The sequence below is a fragment of the Podarcis vaucheri genome (genome assembly GCF_965113315.1).
Source record: "Podarcis vaucheri genome assembly, chromosome: 6".
Classification (NCBI taxonomy): domain Eukaryota; kingdom Metazoa; phylum Chordata; class Lepidosauria; order Squamata; family Lacertidae; genus Podarcis; species Podarcis vaucheri.
In genome coordinates, this window is record NC_138764.1 from 10,138,820 (window position 1) to 10,162,578 (window position 23,759).

The following is a 23,759-nucleotide window of genomic DNA, read 5'->3' on the forward strand; positions in this document are numbered from 1 at the left end:
CCTACTTCAGAAGCATAAGATGCTCAAAACTACTGGTTGACACGACAGAGGAACAAACACCACCCTTCGGATCATGGCAGTTTTGATTTCACAGGCTATACCTTGGCAGCTTTTAAACATTTGTAGCTTTGAGCTTCTTCGAGTTCCTTGAGCTTCCTAGAGTTGAGAGATGTTCCACTACATGATCTGAAACTTCTCAAAAGAAAATGGGGTGGGATGCAGATGGTAGCAGGACATTTCCTCGCTCCTCCCACCAGATGGAGCCAGAGCACTTCTTCTTACTGCTCTGTTCAACACTTCTATTTCTTGTTACAGCTCTTTCCCACCACGCTTTTCCCCAATCTGTTTTGCTCATTAGTTGCGACCCTTCGTGGTTCCCTACCAATGCTGGTGGTTCACTGTTCTCACATTCCGTTGAACCAGGACCACACATTTGTATTTCAGATCAAGTTCGTGTAAAATAATAATAATTAATAATAATAATAATAATAATAATAATAATAATAATAATAAAGCAACTTATGAAGGGAGCCTCCGACACGCCCCATCCCTCTTTTCGGCAGAAGCCGGGAAAATTTATGTGCTCTGCTGCTTCCCTTGGGGGTCTAGTTCACTTGCTGCTACAGACTAAACTTCAGTTTAGTGACTACCAAACAAGAATGTGTTCCAGGCGTCTGCATCGCCTTGCTATCAGTGCTATATTTGCTCTGAGTACATTCTCAGGGCAGGAGGAATAGCACATTGCTGGTGGGTCGATGGGTGTCACAACAGCCCCTCTGAGGTGAGTAAAGGGAGAAGCGACGAGACACAGCCAAGAACTCGGCCTCCTACTCAGAAGTAAGCCTGAGTAAGTGCCAAGAGACTTCCTCACGCGTGAGGGTGTGGCTGCCTGCCTGTGCCGGCTCACTTGCCTGTGTGGCTGCCTGCCTCTGCCGGCTCACTTGCTTGTGTGGCTACTTTCCTGTGCCAGCTCACTTGCTTGTGTGGCTGCCTGCCTGTGCTGGCTCACTTGCTTGTGTGGCTACTTTCCTGTGCCAGCTCACTTGCTTGTGTGGCTGCCTGCCTGTGCTGGCTCACTTGCCTGTGTGGCTGCTTGCCTGTGCCGGCTCACTTGCTTGTGTGGCTGCCTGCCTGTGCCGGCTCACTTGCTTGTGTGGCTGCCTGCCTGTGCTGGCTCACTTGCTTGTGTGGCTGCCTGCCTGTGCCGGCTCACTTGCCTGTGTGGCTGCTTGCCTGTGCCGGCTCACTTGCCTGTGTGGCTGCCTGCCTGTGCTGGCTCACTTGCTTGGGTGGCTGCCTGCCTGTGCTGGCTCACTTGCTTGTGTGGCTGCCTGCCTGTGCTGGCTCACTTGCCTGTGTTGCTGCCTGCCTGTGCCGGCTCACTTGCTTGTGTGGCTGCCTGCCTGTGCTGGCTCACTTGCCTATGTGGCTGCCTGCCTGTGCCAGCTCACTTGCCTGTGTGGCTGCCTGCCTGTGCCGGCTCACTTGCCTCCGCCGCCTCCTCAGTGCCTTCTGGGACGGGGCTGTGGGCGCCACCCAAGATGGGGGGGGGGGGTCTGAAGGTGGGGAAGCCCAGCAGAAGCCAGTTAGGCAAAAAGCAGGTTTGAGTGCCAGGAAAATCAAGATGTGACCTGGGCAGCGTAGGAACAGGGAAGGTGATTTTTGAGATGGTGCATTGATTTCAGATGTATTTATTTCAAACATATTGATTTTTTTGCTGCTGTTGTTGCCCAGTCAGTTGTTACTCATTTGTTGTACAAATCCATTTCCTTCCTGATGTGAGTGCTTTTGCTGGAATATTAATTTCCCCAGCATTCAAGCGCAATTTCTTCATAGGAAAAACTTGTTTTCCATCCAGTGAACTTGCAGCCCACCTGAACGCTATTCCTGCCTTGGTTTCTGAATGCTGAAAGCTGTGGCTGGGTGGCAGGTGGTTGTTCTCAAGGTCTTGCTCAACTTTTTGGAATCTGGACGGCCATGCGGATGCCACAGGCTCCGGCCGTTTCTCTCTCCACACACACACCAGCAGAAAGGAAGAAAACGTTTAAGATAGAAAAAGGGACAAGACAAGGTTGCCCAATTTCCCCATTGCTTTTTATATCGGTCCTGGAGATTTTGCTGAACATGATTAGAAGGGACCAGCGGGTTAAAGGTATACAGGTCGGAGCTAAACAGTACAAATTAAGAGCATTCGCAGATGACTTAGTATTGACGCTACAGGAGCCAGAATCTAGTACTAAAAGGGTTTTAGAATTAATTCAAGAATTTGGTCAGGTGGCAGGATTTAAACTGAATAAGTTAAAAACCAAGGTTTTAGAGAAAAATTTAACACTGATTGAGAGAGAGAGGTTTCAGAATGAGACAGGCTTGACAGTGGTTAAGAAAGGGAAATACCTGGGGATTAATAGGACAGCCAAAAATGGGAACTTATTTAAAGACAATTATGAAAAATGTTGGACGGAAGTGAAAAAAGACTTAGAAATTTGGTCAAATTTGAAGCTTTCACTGCTAGGCCGTATTGCTGCGATAAAAATGAATGTATTGCCTAGAATGTTGTTTTTGTTTCAAACATTGCAAATTGTGGACAAGATGGATTGTTTCAAGAAGTGGCAGAGAGATATTTCTAGATTTGTCTGGCAGGGCAAGAAGCCCAGAATAAAATTTAAGATATTAACAGATGCAAAGGAAAGGGGTGGATTTGCCCTGCCAGACTTTAAACTTTACTATGAATCAGCAGCTTTTTGCTGGTTGAAAGAATGGCTACTTCTTGAAAATACAGACATTTTGGATTTAGAAGGTTTTAACAACGTATTTGGATGGCATGCATATCTGTGGTATGATAAGGTCAAAGCACATAAAGCATTTAAAAATCATATTGTCAGGAAAGCACTGTTTAATGTTTGGATAAGATACAAGGACTTATTGGAAAATAAAACCCCAAGGTGGCTGTCACCGATGGAAGCGAAAGCTCAGAAAAAGCTCAATTTGGAGGTCAAATGGCTGAAATATTGGGAAATTTTGGAACAAGATGGAGATAGATTGAAATTGCAGAGTTTTGAGAAACTAAAAAACAAAGTGCAAGACTGACTTCATTACTATCAGATAATGGAGGCATACAATTTGGACAAGAAAATTGGCTTCCAGGTGGAAAAATCAGAATTGGAAACAGAACTGTTAGAACCCAAAACTAAGAATTTGTCAAGAATGTATAACTTGCTGTTGAAATGGAATACTCAGGATGAAATGGTGAAATCTGCTATGATTAAATGGGCACAGGATGTTGGACATAACATAATGATGGCTGACTGGGAACAGTTATGGACCACAGGTATGAAGTTTACGGCATGCAATGCCTTAAGAGAGAATATTATGAAAATGGTATACAGGTGGTACATGACCCCAGTCAAGCTTGCAAAAATCTATCACTTGCCCGATAATAAATGTTGGAAATGTAAAGAAACTGAAGGTACATTCTTTCACCTTTGGTGGACGTGCCCAAGGATTAAGGCTTTCTGGGAGATGATATATAATGAAATGAAAAAGGTATTTAAATATACCTTCTTGAAGAAACCAGAGGCCTTTCTCCTGGGCATAGTTGGCCAATTGGTGCCAACCAATTGGTACGCCACAACAGCAGCAAGAATACTTATTGCAAAGTATTGGAAGACACAAGAGCTACCCACTCTGGAAGAATGGCAGATGAAGGTGATGGACTATATGGAACTGGCGGAAATGACTGGCAGAATCCGGGACCAGGGAGAAGAGTCGGTGGAAGATTGGAAGAAATTTAAAGACTATCTACAGAAATATTGTAAAATTGATGAATGTTAGAATTATGTTGGATAGAAATTAAGTGGTTTTCAGCTGTAATATTATAAGGGAATATGAAAAATGGATTATTTAGGTAAAAACTTAATGTCATAATATTTTAAAATTAAAGACTAGGATAAACAAAGAGGGTAGGGATTTGCTGAACCAACAAACCGAATTGGAATACAAAAAAGGGAGGCGTGAGGAGGTCCGGGAAATAAGCTAATGAAAAATAAGTAATGGAAAGATGGAGTTGATTTTAACCTTTTTTTATTTTGTATTTTTTTCTTTTTTTCTTTTTTATTCTGTAATACTTTGGAAAATCTTAATAAATATCTTATTTAAAAAAAGGAAGAAAACTGAGTGGGGAAGAGAGGTTCTTTGCATTTCTTCAGGGTCTGCATAAAATTTGGGTCCATTAGAATTAAAATGGATATTCCTGAATTTGCAGTTTTTCACATGGCATCCCCAAAAGCTACCGTCACACTGCAGCTTATAGTGGCGGATCGGATGGAAGCAAACCATAGATTTGGTTATTTTGCCAAGGCTTCTCCTCAGAAACCATCATAAACCCATAGGTCACCTCTGTGTTCGCATATGTGTTCTGTAATTTGTGGGCTGTTTGGTTGCAATTCCCATTTCCAACTTGGATGGCAAAGGCAGGGGTCAGAAGGCTACCAGTGGCTACCAGTTCTTAACCCTTTCCTCTACCCCACTATTTTCCTGCTGACCTTCCCATACAATATACATGTTCCATGTTCCATAAGGAAAGATAATGAGCATATACATATTACAAGTACGGTAGATCAGCTGCCCGGACCATAATTAAACAGGAACCTACTTTAAAAATATAATTTGACATAGGTCTAATTGTGGTCTAGGCAGATGATTTTGAATATTGTCAAAGCTTTATGAAACTGCAGAGTGAAGGGAAACAAAGTTTGCTCTGAGCAAACACACGAAATCAAAAGCTCCGGATTCCAGACTTCTGAAAGCATTTTGACTTTTCATGGAAACCTCTTGAGGCAAGTTCAACTTCATTAAACTAAGTGCTCTGCTAAAAATAGCCCCGGCCCTACTGCTCGGAGTTCACAGTTATAAATGCGAGCCAAAAACTGTTGTTTGACAGAGCAGCAAACTGCAGTGATGCACTAAGTGCTTGACTTTATCCAAACAGTTGTTAACCAACTTTTAGGTGTAATCTTTCATTTAGCAGCTCTCTCAGCCTGCTAAAGGACCCTTGCACTTTGCAGATTAGCTATGAGTCCTGGGGTTCTGCCTTTGGATATGCAAAACAGTAAAGAGCTTGAGCAGGAGCCCTGCTGACCTTCATGTGCCTGGGATGAAAGCAAAATGCTTAAGAGCCTGAGAATTGGCTTCCAGGAAGACCTGAGCCATGGCAAAATTAAGTACCAAGGCTGCAGGGTTTATTGGGCTGGGTTTTGTTTCTCTGATGAAATAACTCCTATGTCAGTTTTATCACTGTCTGGTTTTAGAGCATTGGTATAGAATTTCTCACAATTAGGTAAGGTAAAGGTAAAGGGCAGGGACGCGGGTGGCGCTGTGGGCTAAAGCCTCAGCGCCTAGGGCTTGCCGATCGAAAGGTCGGTGGTTCGAATCTCCGCGGTGGGGTGCGCTCCCGCTGCTCGGTCCCAGCGCCTGCCCACCTAGCAGTTCGAAAGCACCCCCGGGGGCAAGTAGATAAATAGGTACCGCTTACCAGCGGGAAGGTAAACGGCGTTCCGTGTGCGGCTCTGGCTCGCCAGAGCAGCGTTGTCACGCTGGCCACGTGACCCGGAAGTGTCCCCGGACAGCGCTGGCCCCCGGCCAATAGATGTGAGATGGGCGCACAAACCCCACAGTCTGTCAAGACTGGCCCGCTCGGGCAGGGGTACCTTTACCTTTACCTTTAAAGGTAAAGGGACCCCTGACCATTAGGTCCAGTCTCGGACGACTCTGGGGTTGTGGCGCTCATCTTGCTTTACAGGCCAAGGGAGCTGGCGTATAGCTTCCGGGTCATGTGGCCAGCATGACTAAGCCGCTTCTGGCGAACCAGAGCAGCGCACGGAAACGCCGAAGCGGTACCTATTTATCTACTTGCACTTTGACGTGCTTTCGAACTGCTAGGTGGGCAGGAGCAGGGACCAAGCAATGGGAGCTCACCCCATCACGGGGATTCGAACCGCCGACCTTCTGATCGGCAAGTCTTAGGTCCCTTCACAATTAGGTACTTTGCCATAAATGAAATCACTAAATTTACTATATGTGGCTCAATTCATAAGGACCATTTAAATATATTGTGACGTGGCACTGCAGTGTTTTTAACAGCATGGCAGGGCTCATACATGGCTCAAAATGAAATGAATGTGGTTCATAAAGTCGTTGTTGTTTTGTTTATTCGTTTAGTCGTGTCCGACTCTCTGTGACCCCATGAACCAGAGCACTCCAGGCACTCCTGTCTTCCACTGCCTCCTTTAGTTTAGTCAAACTCATGTTGGTAGCTTCGAGAACACTGTCCAGCCATCTCGTCCTCTGTCCATAGCTGTCAACGTTTCACTTTTTTAAAATGGAAATTCCCTTATTCCAAATAGGATTCCTTGCAAGAAAAGGGAAAAGTTGACAGCTATGCCTCTTTCGTCCCCTTCTCCTTGTGCCCTCCATCTTTCCCAACATCAGGGTCTTTTCCAGGGAGTCTTCTCTTCTCATGAAGTGGCCAAAGTATTGGAGTCTCAGCTTCAGGATCTGTCCTTCCAGTGAGCACTCGGGGCTGATTTTCTTTCAAGATGGAGATGTTTGATCTTCTTGCAGTCCATGGGACTCTCAAGAGCCTCCTCCAGCACCAGAATTCAAAAGCATCAAAAAAAGCATTCTTTATGGTCCAGCTCTCACTTCCATACATCACTACTGGGAAAACCATAGCTTTTACTATACGGACCTTTGTTGGCAAAGTGATGTCTCTGCTTTTTGAGATGCTGTCTAGGTTTGTCATCGCTTTTCTCCCAAGAAGCAGGCGTCTTTTAATTTTGTGGCTGCTGTCACCATCTGCAGTGATCATGGAACCCAAGAAAGTAAAATCTCTCACCGCCTCCATTTCTCCCCCTTCTATTTGCCAGGAGGTTGAGCCATCATACATCTGTAATTTTAAGAAATGTTGGACACAAAAAAGATCCCCGTGCACAGATGTTTGATACAATATTTTTCTTGCATGCAAAAACCCTTCACGACAATTGAGCTGTTTTTCACAAGAGCATTCAATTTACGCCATATGTGCACAACTACTTCATTATCATTTCTGAGAAGCATGTCATGTTGGGGGGATGCAAAGATGTTAGATATCTCTGAGCAACTACAAAATATATTACGCCTACATATGGCATGGGGCCACAATAGAGCCAATTCTCCGAAAAGTGTAGCCTGGGCAAAGTGAGGAAAGTGAGTGCAACTGCATGTTGCAGCAGTTGGACTTCTACCGGTAAACTGAAAGGACAGCTGTCATCAGACTGGGAAGGAGGATATCCCTGATTTTCATGTTTGAAGAAGTTAACATACAGTATTCTCTAAGACTCACAAACATTGTGTTGGGCCATAAGAAAAAAACGTACCATCCATACCATAGCCAGGCAAAATCTTTATAAAGACCAACCAAAATGTCATTTAGAAAGTGAGCAAGAGCTCTCCAGGCAGGAAGTGTGTTGTGTGGCTTGTGTCATGACAGAGACAAAGTTCCTAGATGGCACTAGACCTAGGTGTGCATGGGTGGAATCAAGAATTTCCTGTAACTCTTCTGCTTTGTTTGAGAGACAATGACAGCTCTGGTGTGTCCTCTAAGCCTTCCATGGCAGTGAGCATCAGACAAGCAGCAACATGAGAGCATGTAATAAGAGCTTTCTTGTGTTTATAAGATGCTGCAGTGTTGATGGATTGTGTCTGTATCCACAGGAACCGCTAGAAGATTAAGTTTATTATTTGGGAAACACATTCAGGCCTTAGTTTGGTGCATTTGTGGCCCCAGCTAGTCTGGGACAAGTAATTAACATCAGGATTTACACACTGCCTCTTGGGACACACACAGCTCTATTCATTTCACATGTCTTTAGCAGACATATTACTTGCACTTTTGCACAAGACACAACTAGGAATAGGTGGATAATTCCTGCATTACCTTGCCAAAAGGTGCTAACCAAAGAGGAGTTCAGCTATATATTTCTCTTCAGTAAGGATGGAAGGACCTGTCCCTTGTGGTTCACTCCTCTTGTCATTTTCCAATCCTCATTTACGGGACCGTCTCTCCTGGTATGCCCCGCAGAGGACCTTAAGGTCCATGAATAACCACAGTTTAGAGGTCCCGGGCCCTGAGGAAGTCAGACTATCCTCCACCAGCGCCAGGGCCTTTTCAGTGATGGCTCCGACCTGGTGGAATGCTCTGTCCCATGAGACCAGGGCCCTGCAGGATTTAACCTCCTTCTGTTGGGTCTGTAAGACAGAGCTATTCTGCCTGGCCTTTAATTTGAATTCAGCTTGATCATTTATTTCCCTTCTCTTCCCTCCCCCTCCCCTTTTATGAAGATCACCTGCTCTGAGACCCCACAGCTAATTCTCCCCTGGCTTCCTTGCTGGCCCAAGTAGGACCAATTCAGCCAGCTAGCCCTGGGGATTATCTAATGCTTATTAGATGGATTTCCCCTAAATTGATTTCTGAACTTTGAATTTTATTGTTACTCATGTTTTTATACTGTATTTTATGCTGCTTTTACAATTAAGTGTTTTAAATTTGTTGTTAGCCACCCTGAGCCCGGTTTTTGAACTGGGAAGGGCGGGGTATAAATAAAAAATTATTATTATTATTATTATTATTATTATTATTATTATTATTATTATTACAGTGGTACCTCAGATTAAGTACTTAATTCATTCCAGAGGTCCGTACTTAACCTGAAACTATTCTTAACCTGAAGCACCACTTTAGCTAATGGGGCCTCCTGCTGCTGCCGCGCCGCCAGAGCACAATTTCTGTTCTCATCCTGAAGCAAAGTTAACCTGAAGCACTATTTCTGGGTTAGCGGAGTCTGTAACCTGAAGCGTATGTAACCTGAAGTGTATGTAACCCGAGGTACTACTGTATTTCAGTTCTCTGCATTTCTGCAGTGAAAATTCATCAGGAGTTTAGTGTGAATTCAGTGTGCCGGAGCCTGTCTTTACACGCAGGGGAATTCCGAGGGTTTGAGACCCATAGGCTACCCTCACCTGCTTTAGCTGGCCAGTCGGTTTATTGTTTGGGGAAGTGCAGATTTGATAGATAAGGCTTCAAATGCCATCTGAATGGATTTCTCCTGCATGCCTACTCTTCAGTTTATTAATCTCCCAGGTGTGTTGAGACAGAAGTCTAGCTTCTGTGAGAGGTCAAAGGACCAGACGCAGAGGTGGACAGGGCTTCTGTTGTTGACTTCAGACCCTCAGACCAAGAAGCTGCCGCATGGTCTTAGCTTTCTACTTAGTCCTTAAGTGAGATTATTATTGTTCTCCCTTGTGGCAGGGGAGGGAAAACAGATGTCGACATTGAATACGGCCCTTCAGGCCTCTGTCAGCATGTACCGTAACTCTTAGTTTCTAGTATTACTTTTAGCAAGTGGCTTGCCAGTCTTTAAGCCTCAAGTACGGCTGCCCAAATTCTCCGGTTGATGTAGGAATCTATATTCAAGAATGGGAAGAACTTGCAAACCTGTGAACCTGCAAATCAAGTTGTTTTCCTTTTAAACAACAACTTTAAATTAGATTTGCCCTCTGTGGCTGCAACAGCACTTTGTCACTGAAGCGGTCACACTTCCACAGTGATACTTTTGGGGCCAAATCTAATTTGTCGCTGGAAGATTCAGCCCTCCAGTTCTTGGCTCAGATGGCTGTTTTAAAATATTGGATAAATTAATGGAGTAAAACTATTCATGAACTGATAATCATGCTTATCAATTATTATTAGCCGTAACAGCGAAATGGAACCTCTTTACACAGAGGCAGTATACTGTATCTCTATAACCAGATGCTGGAGAGAGACAATAGGCAAGAGACATTCTTGCCTTTTTATGAGCTTCCTAAAGGCATCTCTCTGGCTGGTGTTGCAAACAGAATGCTGTACCGGTGGCATTTTCATTCGATCAATGAGGCAGTTCTTTAAGAACTTGCAAATCCTGCATCCTCATTCCTTTATTCTTTGTTGAGAGGTGCTATATGAAATAACTACTGCTTCCGTAAAGTGCAGAACAGAGGATTACCGTATTTGCAGGTTATATGTGGATGGAATGGGAACAAAGCAGTCACGACAGAAAAGGGGGGAAATGTATGTGAACTTGTAGATTTGAACATATTGCAGTAGTTTTTTGTTTTAATGAGAACATTTAATAGTGTATTGGGCCAACATTTGCTAAGGGATTGCACCTTATTAAGGCTCTTAACTTCTGTGTACACGTAGCAGTAAGTAGGACTTATGTGAGCACATGTAATGGGAGTTCCTCTCCCACACCTGCCATAAGGAAACCTAAAAGATCAGGTTAGGGAAATGAATTATTGCCAAAAGGAACTGCGAGAAAGTGGTGGCACACCTGGGATCATCTGGTTTTTAGTCTGTGCCAAACATCAAGTGTTCTACTGATTTTTATCCCCAAAGAACACTTTGTTTGTGCTTGTTCTTGAAACCACAATAAATTAACTAGTGGAATTTTAACTTCATTGTGTTCCAAGCTAATTGTTTTGTCAGTAAGAACCAATTTCCGTTACTGCTACTTTTGAAGGGTAAGAATATAGCTTAGACATCTTGCAACTCCCTCTTATCAATGTAATTTAGACTTGAACACTGCAATAAAGTAATTAACTGTGAATTTCACTGTGAATGTTTTTCAACTTTCATTAAAGCCTACTGAAAAAAAACCTCAAGAAGTATCTATTTTATTAGAGACAAACAAAATATCCATAAATATTCAAAATTTAGGGTGACTTTCCCACTGCATACTGTATATCGGATGCTGTTAGATTTTTAAAAATGTTGTTTTATATATTGACCAAATATTAAAGGCAGTTTTGTTGGCCCATAAGAAAAAATTCCAAAATCCATATTAGGGCAATACCTCTATGTGTTACACTATCGGTTTTTACACTGCTTTCTGGTCAGAAAGTCCTAGATTCTTTTAAAGCTTACAGGTGTTATTAAATGATAAGGCCATTAATGCCAAACAGATTCCCCACCATTGCCGATCTTCTCTCCTGAAGCCCAATTCTCCGTGGTGAAGGCCAATAGGGCCCCACAGGAATGCATTTATTTTAACGCATTTCTATACCACCATTCATTAAACTATATCCCAGGATGGTTCACGCTGTCTAGGATGAGGAAGTGGACCTGGCGGGAGGGCCTTTGTTGACAGATGTGCAGGGTCCATCACGTGGCATCATATGACGGCAGATGATTTGAAGCTCTTCCTGCAGGAGCAGGCACAGATTGAGCTCCAATCTCAGCGCGGCAGTCCCACAGGGCTCAGATGGGTCTCTGCTCTTTAAAAGGCAGCAAGCACTATTGCTTCATATGCAGTTCATCAACAGCAGCTGTATGTGACAGCCTGAACAAATCTCCTTTTACTCCTGGAACGGAACTGCATAGTGGATAGGAAACCTTGTGCAATGCCTGTTCATTTCCATGAGACTTATGCAGAACTGAGTAAGGGCCATATCAGGCTGCCTTCAATCTGCTGTCCTTAATGCCCCCCCCCCCATCACATGCCTGAGGCAGCCACCTCACCTTGCCTCATCAGCTCTGAAAGAGTCGGCAGGCCCATGATCCGACAATTTCTTGCCCCTGCCTCTTTGGTTGATGAGATTTTCATTTTTCCCCCTCTACCAAGAAGAGATGGAAGTTTTCCTAATATCCCTGCTGGGACTGTTTCACTGTACAGTGGTACCCCGGGTTACATACACTTCAGGTTACATACGCTTCAGGTTACAGACTCCACTAACCCAGAAATAGTACCTCGGGTTAAGAACTTTGCTTCAGGATGAGAACAGAAATCGTGCTCCGGCATCGCGGTGGCAGCAGGAGGCCCCATTAGCTAAAGTGGTGCTTCAGGTTAAGAACAGTTTCAGGTTAAGTACAGACCTCCAGAAAGAATTAAGTACTTAACCTGAGGTACCACTGTATTCTATGTTGGCATTTGTATCTGCATTGTTGTGGGTCAGTGGCGCATTTGAGCACATGTTTTCCTGGGTTCAGGTTGCAGTCTGCTGCTGTTGACAGATAACAACTGCCTTGCTTCGCCACACTGAATCATTTACTGGATGCCAGCTCATCAAAGGCTCTGGTCTCTAGAGCATCTGTCCAACCTGCTTCCTTGTCATAGGCCTCTCCGCCTCTTTGGGCAGTGTTGCTTTAAATCATGAGTGGCCAGTTGCCTCATAGGGCTGGGTGGGGAGGGGAGTTGCTGGAAGAGCAAGTTTCATTCAGAATGAAGATGTCTTGAAGGATAATGTCTGCTGGAATCCAATTGCGCTAAAAATGAATGGATCAGAAGATGCTGGGGCTATAAAAGAAAACAGAGAAGCCTTTTGTTTGCATCTAAGCCATTTAAGAAGACTCTGTGGAAGCATGACTGCATGAATGCTAATGGTACACTTAAGAAGTGTTTTTATTGCAGAATCTGCCTTTCCTCGAAGCTCTTAAATCTTTGATGCTGCAGAGCAAAACTGGGGCAGTAAATGAAGAAACATAGCATGGAATTTTAAAAAAGCTGGCATAACAACAACAATAGCTCCAGTCATGCTCATGATTAAGCCTTAAATGCAGTTTATGACTGTTTTGGATTCTGGCATTCCAAATAGGGGAATGGATGCAGAAAGTAAGAAAAGTTTTTCTCTATAATGCAGCAAAATGTCCCCCCCCCCCGTGGATTTTTCTTTCTTTCTTTCCTTGTCCAGGAAAGAATCGGAACTCCATAGTTTAAAACTACTGCTAGAGGATAAGAATCCCAAGACTACATTAAATGTAGCCAAATTCTGTGTGTCTGCAATCAATTGCAGGAAGCAAGTGGTATCCCATAATGACCAAACCCCTAAATGTTAACTACAGGGAGCACGCTAATAATTATTTTAAATTTTTATATTTAAATCCTTGTTATACTCATATTGTCCTTTGTATTTCTGATATTTTTATGATCTGTGATATTGTGTGTGTTGATGCTGGTCTGTGACTGTATTAATAAATTCATTCATTCATTCTTTCCTTGTGCAACCATGCTCATGCCCTTGACTATATCACATTTGCTACTTTTAAAAGCTCTTATAGTGTTATCTTATAGAGAGCTATCGCTCTCCAGTTGGTGTACACACACTCACTGGATTCCAGCCTTTGGTTCATAAGAGCTAGTATAACATCACAGCTGAACGACTGAAGTCTTTGGGCAGTCTTTGATTGAATGCTGTTATGGATCGTGTCCCTCCACTCCAGTGCCAACCCAGCAAAGTAGCTCACTAGCAGCAGATGACGCGTCCTATTCCTCTTCTTGCTATCTGCCCCTCTGTCACCTAGGGCAAGGTGTGCAGGATTCCCACTGCTTTAGGGTGTTCTACTTGGGAGTAGGGGGACAGCCAGCCAAACTCCATGTCTCCTGCCTGGCAGCTTCCACCCATCACCCCTTTTTGACCTCCAGGGCACTTTAAACCAGTGCAGTTCAACCAACAGGAGAGGACGAACAGCCCTTAAGCACGTTCAGAAATCAGTCCAGCCGGAGAAGCCTAATTAAGCAGTTTATTTAAGTGGAGTGGTTATTAATGAGTAGTAAACAACTGACCCGAAATATTAGCCAGTGTAACCCTATGCTAGAAAATATAACAGCAAAACCTCCTCTTAAGGTCACTTCTGACCCTGTAGTCTCTGGCATTGGTTGCACGACAAGGGATTAAAGATAAAGGGTTGTTGGCAACATTCTGTTTTTAAGGGCTCTTGACCTGGGTGGGCACTGATTGACAGGTCACTCTGAGCAGCCAAACACAAGAGTTGCACATAGCCCAGAAAGTGGGCATAACACTTTTGCGGGACTAGAGGAGGAAGAAACCCGAGTGACAGTGACGAGGAGATGGGAGACTACCAGAGCCATTGGAGCCATTCCTAGAGGCCAAGGTCCCAAACGGCCTCGGCCCAGTATACCTGAAGGAGCCTCTCCACCCCCACCGAAACAAAATAAAAAAACTCCTTCCAGTAGCACCTTAGAGACCAACTAAGTTTGTTATTGGTATGAGTTTTCGTGTGCATGCACGCTTCTTCAAATATGGCAGACCAACACGGTTCCCTACCTCCACCCCCATTGTTCAGCCTGGACACTGAGGTCCAGCTCAGGGCCTTCTGGCAGTTCCCTCACTGCGAGAAGTAAGGCTACAGGGAATCAGGCAGAGGGCCTTCTTGGTAGTGGCACCTGCCCTGTGGAACGCTCTCCCATCAAATATCAAGGAAATAAACAACTATCTGACTTTTAGAAGACATCTGAAGGCTGCCCTGTTTAGGAAAGTTTTTAATGTTTGCAGTTTTATTCTGTTTTTAATGTTCTGTTGAAAGCCGCCCAGAGTGGCTGGGGAAACCCAGCCAGATGGCCGGAGTAGAAATAATAAATTATTATTACTATTACTATTAGCAGGCCCCTTTGCCCCGCCCAAATGAAATATTTGAGGGGGCTGCCCCTCCACAAAGCTGATGGACATTGCCATTCAAACGGTGTGCATGTGCCACATCTTGTGATCGATTATGAAGGGTGGGGCTTACTTGCCTCCAGTACTTCTTTGAATAGAAAAATAGTTGCCCATCCTCTTTATGAAGTTGTTACAGTAAGTGCCACACTTTTGACAAGAAAGAGGTGCCAGTAATGCATATCCGTGAGTACACCCTGAAAAAAGCACACTGCCTGCCCCCCATATTTTATTCAAGTTGGCACCTCTGATCAGAGCATTAGATCACAATCTTTCATCAGCTTTTGTGTGACGTATGTTGTCTAACTTTAGGGAATGGAAGCTAAGTGAACTGGATTCTTATAATAGCTAATTTTTTTTCCTATTTGGAGTCCATACAATGGATTGTAGGAGACAGCTGCGACAATTAAAATGCTATGTCAGGTTACAAGCACTTGGTTTCATTGCAGCTGAATCAACTGAATGATTTCAGGAAGGGAGGAAGGAAAGTAAGCAAAAACACAGTGGGAGAGTGGAAAGGAAGAGCTCTGAAAAAGTGACATGGAGTTGATATTATGGACCAATTGACCCAAATGATAACACTATGCCACACACGTTGAAGAGCTAAGGGTGAAAGTTCTTGCCAGAGACTGTCTGTCTCTAATTAATTATACCACTCAACTGCAGTTCTGCAACCTGCATAACCTGCAGTTCTGTTGTCTGATGTATTATATTAACTGGGTTTTCATACTGATTTTCAAAATTCTAAGCAAGTCATAGCTTACTTTAAATAACTAACCATGACCATGAATTAAAGGAACAGGTGTTTTTCCACAGTAGCTGGTTAATCACTGCTTGAGACTGGAACCGTATATGAGAACAGATGGGAAGGATTTAAGCAAAAGGACAGATGCATTTATATTGAAGAGCTTGGAGGATAAATCTCTAGAATTCTTGTGGCAGACACAATCTTTACTTTGTTTACTTAAAATGGCGATCCATTTGCTATGTACAACTGGCAAGAGCGGTTGTCTTTGGAATCTTGCCTTTACAGATAGTTCATAAATCCTATTATACATAATTCTGTTAGTCCATTATGTATACAGCATATGTCTTCAGAGATGCCTCTCTCTGCAAGTTTCATTAAAGGATCAACATGATAATGGTAGTTTTCAACATGCAAGTTTGTTTGACAACTATTTTTCTGTGGGGCATTATTCACAAAAGTAACACAAGGCCAGTATGTTACATATTCTGGGCACAAACAGCTCTCATGGGTGTCATGTGAAAATATGTTGGTTAGACATACACTTGATGGCAGTGAACTCATTACTGAGCTGATAGCTGATTCGTGCATGTTTATTCATAAGGATGGGGGAGAAATCTGACTCAGTCCACCTTTTAATTCAAGCCTAATTTGCATTCCCCCAAGCCATATGGGAAACTAAACACAACTTTTCTCTGAAATTTGTATTCTCCAAATTTTGCAGTGCCGTTCTCAAACAAAAAGTGTGCAAATATTACACATATATTAGGAGTATGGAGTTGACTTTTGGGGAGCAGAGATGGCTGACTAGTTTTTGGCTGTCAGCGCTTTTTTTTTCTGTCAGCAGAAAAAATTATGATAGCCAAGATGAAGATCTTGGTGTCCCATTCCCTCTTTGGTCCCATTCCCTCTTTGAAGATAGGGAGATAAGGGATAACCTTACATGACCTGATGGAAGCCATTCACCTGAGACAATAAGTTTTCAGATGCGGAGGAGGGTCTTAGAGAGAGGAACCCCCATTGTACCCAGACACAACACAATAGTTCTCAGATGCCCTTCAGGGCATCAGATCAGCAAAAACCTTCCTTATTTTAACTGTTTTTGAGACTGGAAGCAATTACAACTTGGGTGATCCATCTGCCTATTAATTATTACCCAGAAGGCAATTTGGCTGCTGGCATAATAAGAGGCATTAATTAACAGGCTGAAAAACAAAGCAAAAATCTTAGCTTAATTACTGGCGATTAAGAAAGTTTACAAATGGATAAGGATGCTCTGGTTTGTCAAATACCTTCATCTTATATTACTTTTAACTTTCTATCTGTGTGGTGCTAGTTATAAAAGTGAAACTGAATCCATTGGTGTGGGAACAGAATGCACTGTTTACTTAAAGAGACAGACACAAGTTTTCAAGGCAGTGTTAAGGGGGAGACAAAAAGAACCCAATATGTAAAAGACACTGTTGAACGCCTCACTGATTGTTGGTATAATCTGACAACTATTGGATGAGCAATTGAAAGAGCTCAGAGCTGAGATGCTAATCTGGGGAAACATTGTGTGCATATGTTGGGAGTAGAATCAGCAGGATTTACTTCCAAGCAAAATGAAACTCTGATTTCAGCAGGAAACAAGCCAGGCTGAAATTTGGCTAAAATGTGCCCAAAGTGAGATGCTTAGCTACAATTTCCCCACCTCAGTGAAAATACATCTACATTTGAGATGGCTATGTACATATTTTTGATACAGAATGTGCCAATTTTTATTTGGCCAATCTTTGTAGTTTCCAAAGTCTTTTTTACCAGGCGTTGAGAAAATTTCCTTCCAGTTATAATATTGCATCGCTTTTAGTAAAGGTAAAGGGACCCCTGACCATTAGGTCCAGTCGTGACCGACTCTGGGGTTGCGGTGCTCATCTCGTTTTATTGGCCGAGGGAGCTTCCGGGTCATGTGGCCAGCACGACTAAGCGAACCAGAGCAGCGCACGGACAAGCCGTTTACCTTCCCGCCGGAGCGGTACCTATTTATCTACTTGCACTTTGATGTGCTTTTGAACTGCTAGGTTGGCAGGAGCAGGGACCGAGCAATGGGAGCTCACCCCGTTGCGGGGATTCAAACCGCCGACCTTCTGATCAGCAAGTCCTAGGCTCTGTGGTTTAACCCACAGCGCCACCCGCGTCCCTGCAGTGCTTTTATTAAGTGTTTAAATGTCACAAGACATACAAAACATATGGTAATACAAGGAGAGACTCAAGAAAGGGAAACACCTTAGGTATTTTAAAATTAAAGAGGGGCAACATGAGATAAAATTTTAGCATTCTAATCTGTGTAGGGTACTCAGCCTTCTTGGGCTAAAAGGCAGACTAAATCCAAATGAAAGTAAACATAGACCACTTCTAAATAAACCTGTTTTGAATTGTTACAATTATCCCTCACCTCAATATATTTTTAAAAAACTGATTATGGCAATATCCTGTATTTTTTTAAAAGCCAAAACACTTGTGGGGCAGTATATTTTCCTAATAGCATGCCATGGATATAATTACTGCTAACAAGTCTGTCCAAAATGCCTGTCATTTTTAAATAAGTAGAATCTACTAAGACATTTGATTAAAACAAGGAAATTGTTTCAGTCTCATCACACACTATTGTGATTTCTAAATCTTAAAAACAAGAAAAGTATATAGTTCTGTATTTCAGCCTCATTATTTTTAAACTTTATTAAAGGTTCTAGGAAAACACTATTTATGGACTGTACACACACACACACACAAAAATACGATGTAAGCTGAGCCTGCGAATTTTATTAGCACTTCACAAGGGGAGCAGTGAATCATGAGGCACAATTTAAAACAACTTGTTATCTTCAGGGTAATGCGAAGTAAATGCAGTTTAGGGTTACAAAAACCCAGACACATTCGGGGCACCCCTACCCACCACCCCACATCTCCGCCTCCTGCCCCCTCCCTGCCACCAATACTTCCTCGCTCACCCCATTCCCATCTAACCTACCATTCTCCAGCCATCCTCCTCCATAGCCCTCCGGGAACATTAGGAGAAGTGGAGCTGCACTCTGGGCGCTGCAAGCCAAGTGCTGCCTTCTGGAAGGCCGTGCCAGCCTTCCAAAGAATGTCATCCCTGGGTGCGCCACCTGCCCGCGACTCCCAAGCCTCCCCCGAGCTGTTGAAATGAAAGAGGAAGGCTGCCGGCAAAGCTGCGCCACACTCAGGCGCCTCTGTGCTGGCGGCCTTCCCCCTTCGTTTTGACAGCTTGGGGGAGGCTTGGGAGTCGCAGGCAGGTGGCGCACCCAGGGGTGACATTCTTTGGAAGGCTGGCCCGGCCGAATGTCACCCCTCTCAGTGATGATACCCGGGGCTGTTGTGTGTGGACGATACCTCATTTGCCCACACAACCAGCAAAATGAAAAACGATAATATCTTCTGGGGAGAGCACTTTGAGTTCTCTGGCCTTCCACCTGCCCATAGCATCACCATCCACATCTATAAAGATGTCGAAAAGAAGAAGAAAAAGGACAAGAACAACTATGTGGGTCTGGTCAACATCCCCATAGCTGCCGTGACCGGTCGGCAATTCGTGGAGAAGTGGTATCCCATCAGCACCCCACCCACGCCCAGTAAAGGGAAGACAGGTCCATCCATACGGATAAAATGCTGTTACCAGACTATTCCACCCTCCCCATGGAGCAGTACAAAGAGTTTGCAGAATTTGTGACCAACAACTACACAATGTTATGCTCTGTTCTGGAGCCAGTCATCAGTGTCCGGAACAAAGAGGAGATGGCCTGTGCTTTAGTGCACATTCTTCAGAGCATTGGCAGAGCCAAGGTACCCCATCAGCACCCCACCCACACCCAGTAAAGGGAAGACAGGTCCATCCATCCGGATCAAGGCTCGCTTAGCAGCCTTCCCACAAGACGGAACTCGGCCTCCTCCTCCTCCTCCTCGTTTCTCTCCTTAAATGCGAGCCCAACATCTGCAGGGAGAAAAGGGAAGCTCGGTTTCAAAGAAAGATGTAAGAAACAAGGCGAAGGGCGAGCTCGCAGCTTAGTTAAGAAAGACCTTGACAAGGTCTGGAACACACACAAAAATTAAAATAAACGGTTTTTATACAACAACAACAACAACAATAAATAATAATAATAATAATAATAATAATAATAATAATAATAATTTATTTATACCCCGCCCATTTGGCTGGGTTTCCCCAGCCGCTCTGGGTGGCTTCTTACAAAACAGTAAAATACAATAACCTATTAAACATTGAAAGTTTCCCTAAACAGGGCTGCCTTCAGATGTCTTCTAAAAGTCTGGTAGTTGTTGTTCTCTTTCACATCTGGTGGGAAGGCGTTCCACAGGGCGGGCACCACCACCGAGAAGGCCCTCTGCTAGGTTCCTTGTAACTTGGCTTTTCGCAGGGAAGGAACCGCCAGAAGGCCCTTGGCGCTGGACCTCAGTGTCCGGGTAGAACGATGGAGGTGGAGATGCTCCTTCAGATATACTGGACCAAGGCCGTTTAGGGCTTTAAAGGTCAGCACCAACACTTTGAATTGTGCTCGGAAACATACTGGGAGCCAATGTAGGTCTTTCATGTTATGTGTTATGTGGTCTCGGTGGCCGCTTCCAGTCACCAATCTAGTTGCCACATTCTGGATTAATTGTAGTTTCCAGGTCACCTTCAAGGGTAGCCCCACGTAGAGCGCATTGCAGTAGTCCAAGTGGGAGATAACCAGAGCATGCACCACTCTTGCGAGACAGTCCGTGGGTAGGAAGGGTCTCTGCCTGCGTACCAGATGGAGCTGGTAAACAGCTGCCCTGGATACAGAATTGACCTGTGCCTCCAAGGACAGCTGTGAGTCCAAAATGACTCCCCGGCTGCGCACCTGGTCCTTCAGGTGCACAGTTACCCCATTCAGGACCAGGGAGTCCTCCACACCTGCCCGCCCCGTCCCCCCGAAACAGTACTTCTGTCTTGTCAGAAGTACAGTGGTACCTCGGGTTACATACGCTTCAGGTTACATACGCTTCAGCTTACAGACTCCGCTAACCCAGAAATAGTGCTTCAGGTTAAGAACTTTGCTTCAGGATGAGAACAGAAATTGTGCTCCGGCGGTGCAGCGGCAGCAGGAGGCCCCATTAGCTAAAGTGGTCCTTCAGGTTAAGAACAGTTTCAGGTTAAGAACGGACCTCCGGAACAAATCCGGTACTTAACCTGAGGTACCACTGTACTTGTCTTTTAGACAAAGGGAGTTTATAAACCCGGACACATTGAGGGCACCCCCACCGCCCCCCATCTCCGCCCCCATCTCACCTTCCTTTCCCCAGTCCTCCTCCTCCTCCTCCGGGATAAGCGGCGCGGCATCCGAAGGGGGCGCCCGGCCTCCACTGCTTCTCTCTCTCTCTCTCTCTCTCTCCGAGGCCGTTGGCCGCCGCCATTGTGACAGTTAACTCCTCGCGGTGGGAGGGAGCTCTCTCGCGGCAGCGACCAATCGGAGCCCGCTTTTCCCTAACGCCGCCGGGCCGCTCGCGCTCACGGCCTCTTAAAGGGGCCGAACAAAAACGGGCCGGACAGATCGCGCCTGCGCGCTTCCTTCTCTTCTCCCGCTTTCCCATCCGGCGGAATTCCAGGAGGGAAAGACGGGCGCGCGCGCGCATGCGTCGCTCTCTTGCCCTCCCTACCTTGCGCGGGGGAGCGTGCGCGTGCGTGCGTGCGTGAGCCGGGAGACGCCGCCTCCTCCTCCTCCTCCTCCTCCTCCTCCCCCTCCCTCCCCTCAGAGGATAAGCGGCCGCCGGTGCTGAATGAGAGCGGCTGAAGCGAGCGGGCTGAGGCGGGCGAGGAAGGGAGGGAGGCGGCGGCGGCGGCGGCTAAGCTCGGGCCGGGCAGCTCGGCTTCCTCGCCGCGTCCCGCGTTCGCTCTGCCCGCTCCTCTCGCGTCTCGTCAGCAGGTGAGTCGAGGGCGGCGGAGGCGGAGGCGGCGGCGGCTGCTGGGGCACCGGCGGCGTGTGGGCGAGCAGCGCCTTCCCTCAGCCGGCCCCGGGGGCGCCTCGCCGAGGCCCGCAGGGATGGCCGAGCGGCTGCTGCCGACGCCCACGGCTCCGGCGGCGCCCGCCCTCCTCCTCCTCTCCGTCCCCTTTCGCCTCCACGCCGGGCGGGGGTCTCCTTCCCGCCGAGCCCGGGGAGTCTTCCTTCCTTGCCGCGCCTCCATTGAACTCCTCCATTGGGCTCCATTCAACTCCCTTTCCTGTGTCGCCCCCCCCCCCCTCCGGCTCCATTGAACGCCTCTCTGTCACCCACCCACCCATTATTTGCCCAGCCAGCGCATGCTCTTCTTGCAACGCCTCGGGGGGCGGCGGGCGGCGAAGAAGAGGAGGGTGGTTGGGGTCTTTGAGGAACTTTCCACGCCTTGCTTGGCAGCTTGTGTTTCGTATCTGACTTGACCACATTGCCAACTTTATTCGAGCTCTCTCTCCCATCAGCTGCACAGATACAAGTCCAGAGCGAGTGTTGAGTCGCTCACCTTGCACGCCTATCAAGTGAAGCCTGATCAAGCTAAAATGGTCACAGCATAGCCTAGGACTTGGGACTCGTTAAACTCCAATTTAGGGTTATACTGACAAATTCTTGGTTCAGTTCTGTGTGCTTTTCTACTCTATGTACGGTCACATTGGGTGGGTTGTTGGCCTTGCTGAGTTTGGCCAAAAATCTAATGCAACCAACAGTCTTCTTTTCTATGTACTGAGGATGCATGTATAAAATAAACACACTTGTGCATTCTACCTACTCACTCACCCACCCGCTTAGTTGCCTTGTCATGCATCTGTTAAACTGGACTCTGGCCTATGAAATCTTAGGCCAGAATGAATTGATTCGCCTTTAAGATGCCAGAGGAATCTCTTACCCGTATTCTGTTGTTCTGCTCCGTTTTGGAGCAGGGTTAGAACTTGCCTTCCCTTAATTTGTGTTTAATTAAAGCATACATGTGCATGCCTGGAGCTTTCTCTATTCTGCATGGACTAGCAGGCTTGCTAGTTCTCCCCTCTCCTTACCATGAGACATTGTCATTCCTATTCCTGAGCTTGAGGTGAGTCACAGCTCTATCGTCTGTGTTAACTATGTAGGAGGTGAGGGGTTTGGATATGTCATGATAGGAGTGCAGCCTCCATCCAACCCTCCATGGAAAAATTGACCAAGAGAGTATTGCCATGCCTTTCAAAGGCAGAGTAACTAGTGGGATTTAGAAGCCATTGCAATTTCTCTAAGCTATTTGCTGTGCGATAGCTATTTTTACTAGAGGATAATTTTGAATAAGAAGTGGCAAATGGTCAATCCCTGCTCAGTTGCTGTCTTGTCAAAGTGCACTTGTAGTACATTCGGTGCACTTCCCTTCAAGCGTTCCTTCTGCTTCTATTTTGACAACTGTGGGGTCTTCGTTGTATTACTGAGGGTTGGGTTTGTTGAAGGGACCACAAGTTGCTAATACATAAGAGACCGCTGTAGCTGTAGTCTCAGGTAAATAGAAAAGAGAGAACAATTATATATATTTTGAACTAGCTTCTGATTGTTTAATAAGTTTTGGAGTTATGTTTTGCAATAGGGAATTCTAAACGAATTTCCCACAGGAGCTTCCTATGACCTTGATTTGGCGCCTTGACACCTTGCTTTTGAAGTGTAGGACACAAAGCACCAGGTGAAAACAATATGCTGCACTTGATTTGGCACATACCTATCCTGAAGAAATTGCCTCCACTTAATTTTGATTCACCTCGTTTTGCCAAGTAGATTACCAGGTGGAGCCTTGTTCACTCTGGCTACCATACAGCTTTTTAGGTCAGTTGTCCTTAACTGGTACTGGAGAGATCCCAAAATACCTCATAGAACACCTTGCTTCGCCAACAAAAGTATCACCATTTTGTTTTTTCTCTGCATAACTGCACAGTAAAAGAGCAAAAGGGCCTGTTGGAACAGAAGCCATGTTTGGTTCTGCGCTTTTGATGTGTGGGTTGTCTGGTTGGTTATACAGGCAGCACAGCATGAAAATGAGCACTCTCAAAATACAGGGCAACTAACTATTAGTGGGTTTTTGCACACCCAGTTCCCATGAGTATTGCTTTATTATTTTGGTACTTTTAATGGAATTTATATGAAACATTAATGTATTATATGATCCCCCCCCTCCCCTGGTATTGTATATATATATTTTCTTTTTCTGTCAGATGCTTGGAGACCTCCGGGTGACAAGCAACTAATAAGTCTAATAAATGAAATGTAGTGGAGCTGAGCAGTTACAGAGAGCAATGGAGATAATGGAGGATCTTGAGACATTAGCAGTAGTTGTTCTGGAGGCTGAAGATTAGCCCACTAGACCTCTATCTTTCACACAATAAGCTGGATGTGTGAAGTATGGGAGGGCAGTGGCTTCTCAAGCATGTGCTCTTGAATGCACCAGAGTGATAAGCTTGAATTTCCTGAATTTCAGCGC

At 45.2% G+C, this 23,759-nt stretch overlaps 2 protein-coding genes across 4 annotated transcripts in view; one reads left to right on the forward strand and one right to left on the reverse strand.

Moving 5' to 3' along the window:
- Positions 1 to 20,854, reverse strand: part of LOC309535728 (uncharacterized protein) — a 35,144-nt gene extending 14,290 nt beyond the window's left edge. Inside the window, exons 1-2 of one of the 2 annotated variants that reach the window (XM_082229129.1) lie at positions 20,592 to 20,854; positions 12,169 to 12,365 (exon numbers count right to left, since the gene is read on the reverse strand). The gene's annotated coding sequence lies outside the window, so the exon portion shown is untranslated. The remainder of the gene's footprint in view (positions 1 to 12,168; positions 12,366 to 20,591) is intronic. The other variant, XM_082229130.1, reaches the window with a different exon arrangement.
- A 202-nt stretch (positions 20,855 to 21,056) lies between these two features.
- Positions 21,057 to 23,759, forward strand: part of RALGPS2 (Ral GEF with PH domain and SH3 binding motif 2) — a 99,727-nt gene continuing 97,024 nt past the window's right edge. The window contains exon 1 of one of the 2 annotated variants that reach the window (XM_082229081.1): positions 21,057 to 21,225. The gene's annotated coding sequence lies outside the window, so the exon portion shown is untranslated. The remainder of the gene's footprint in view (positions 21,226 to 23,759) is intronic. The other variant, XM_082229082.1, reaches the window with a different exon arrangement.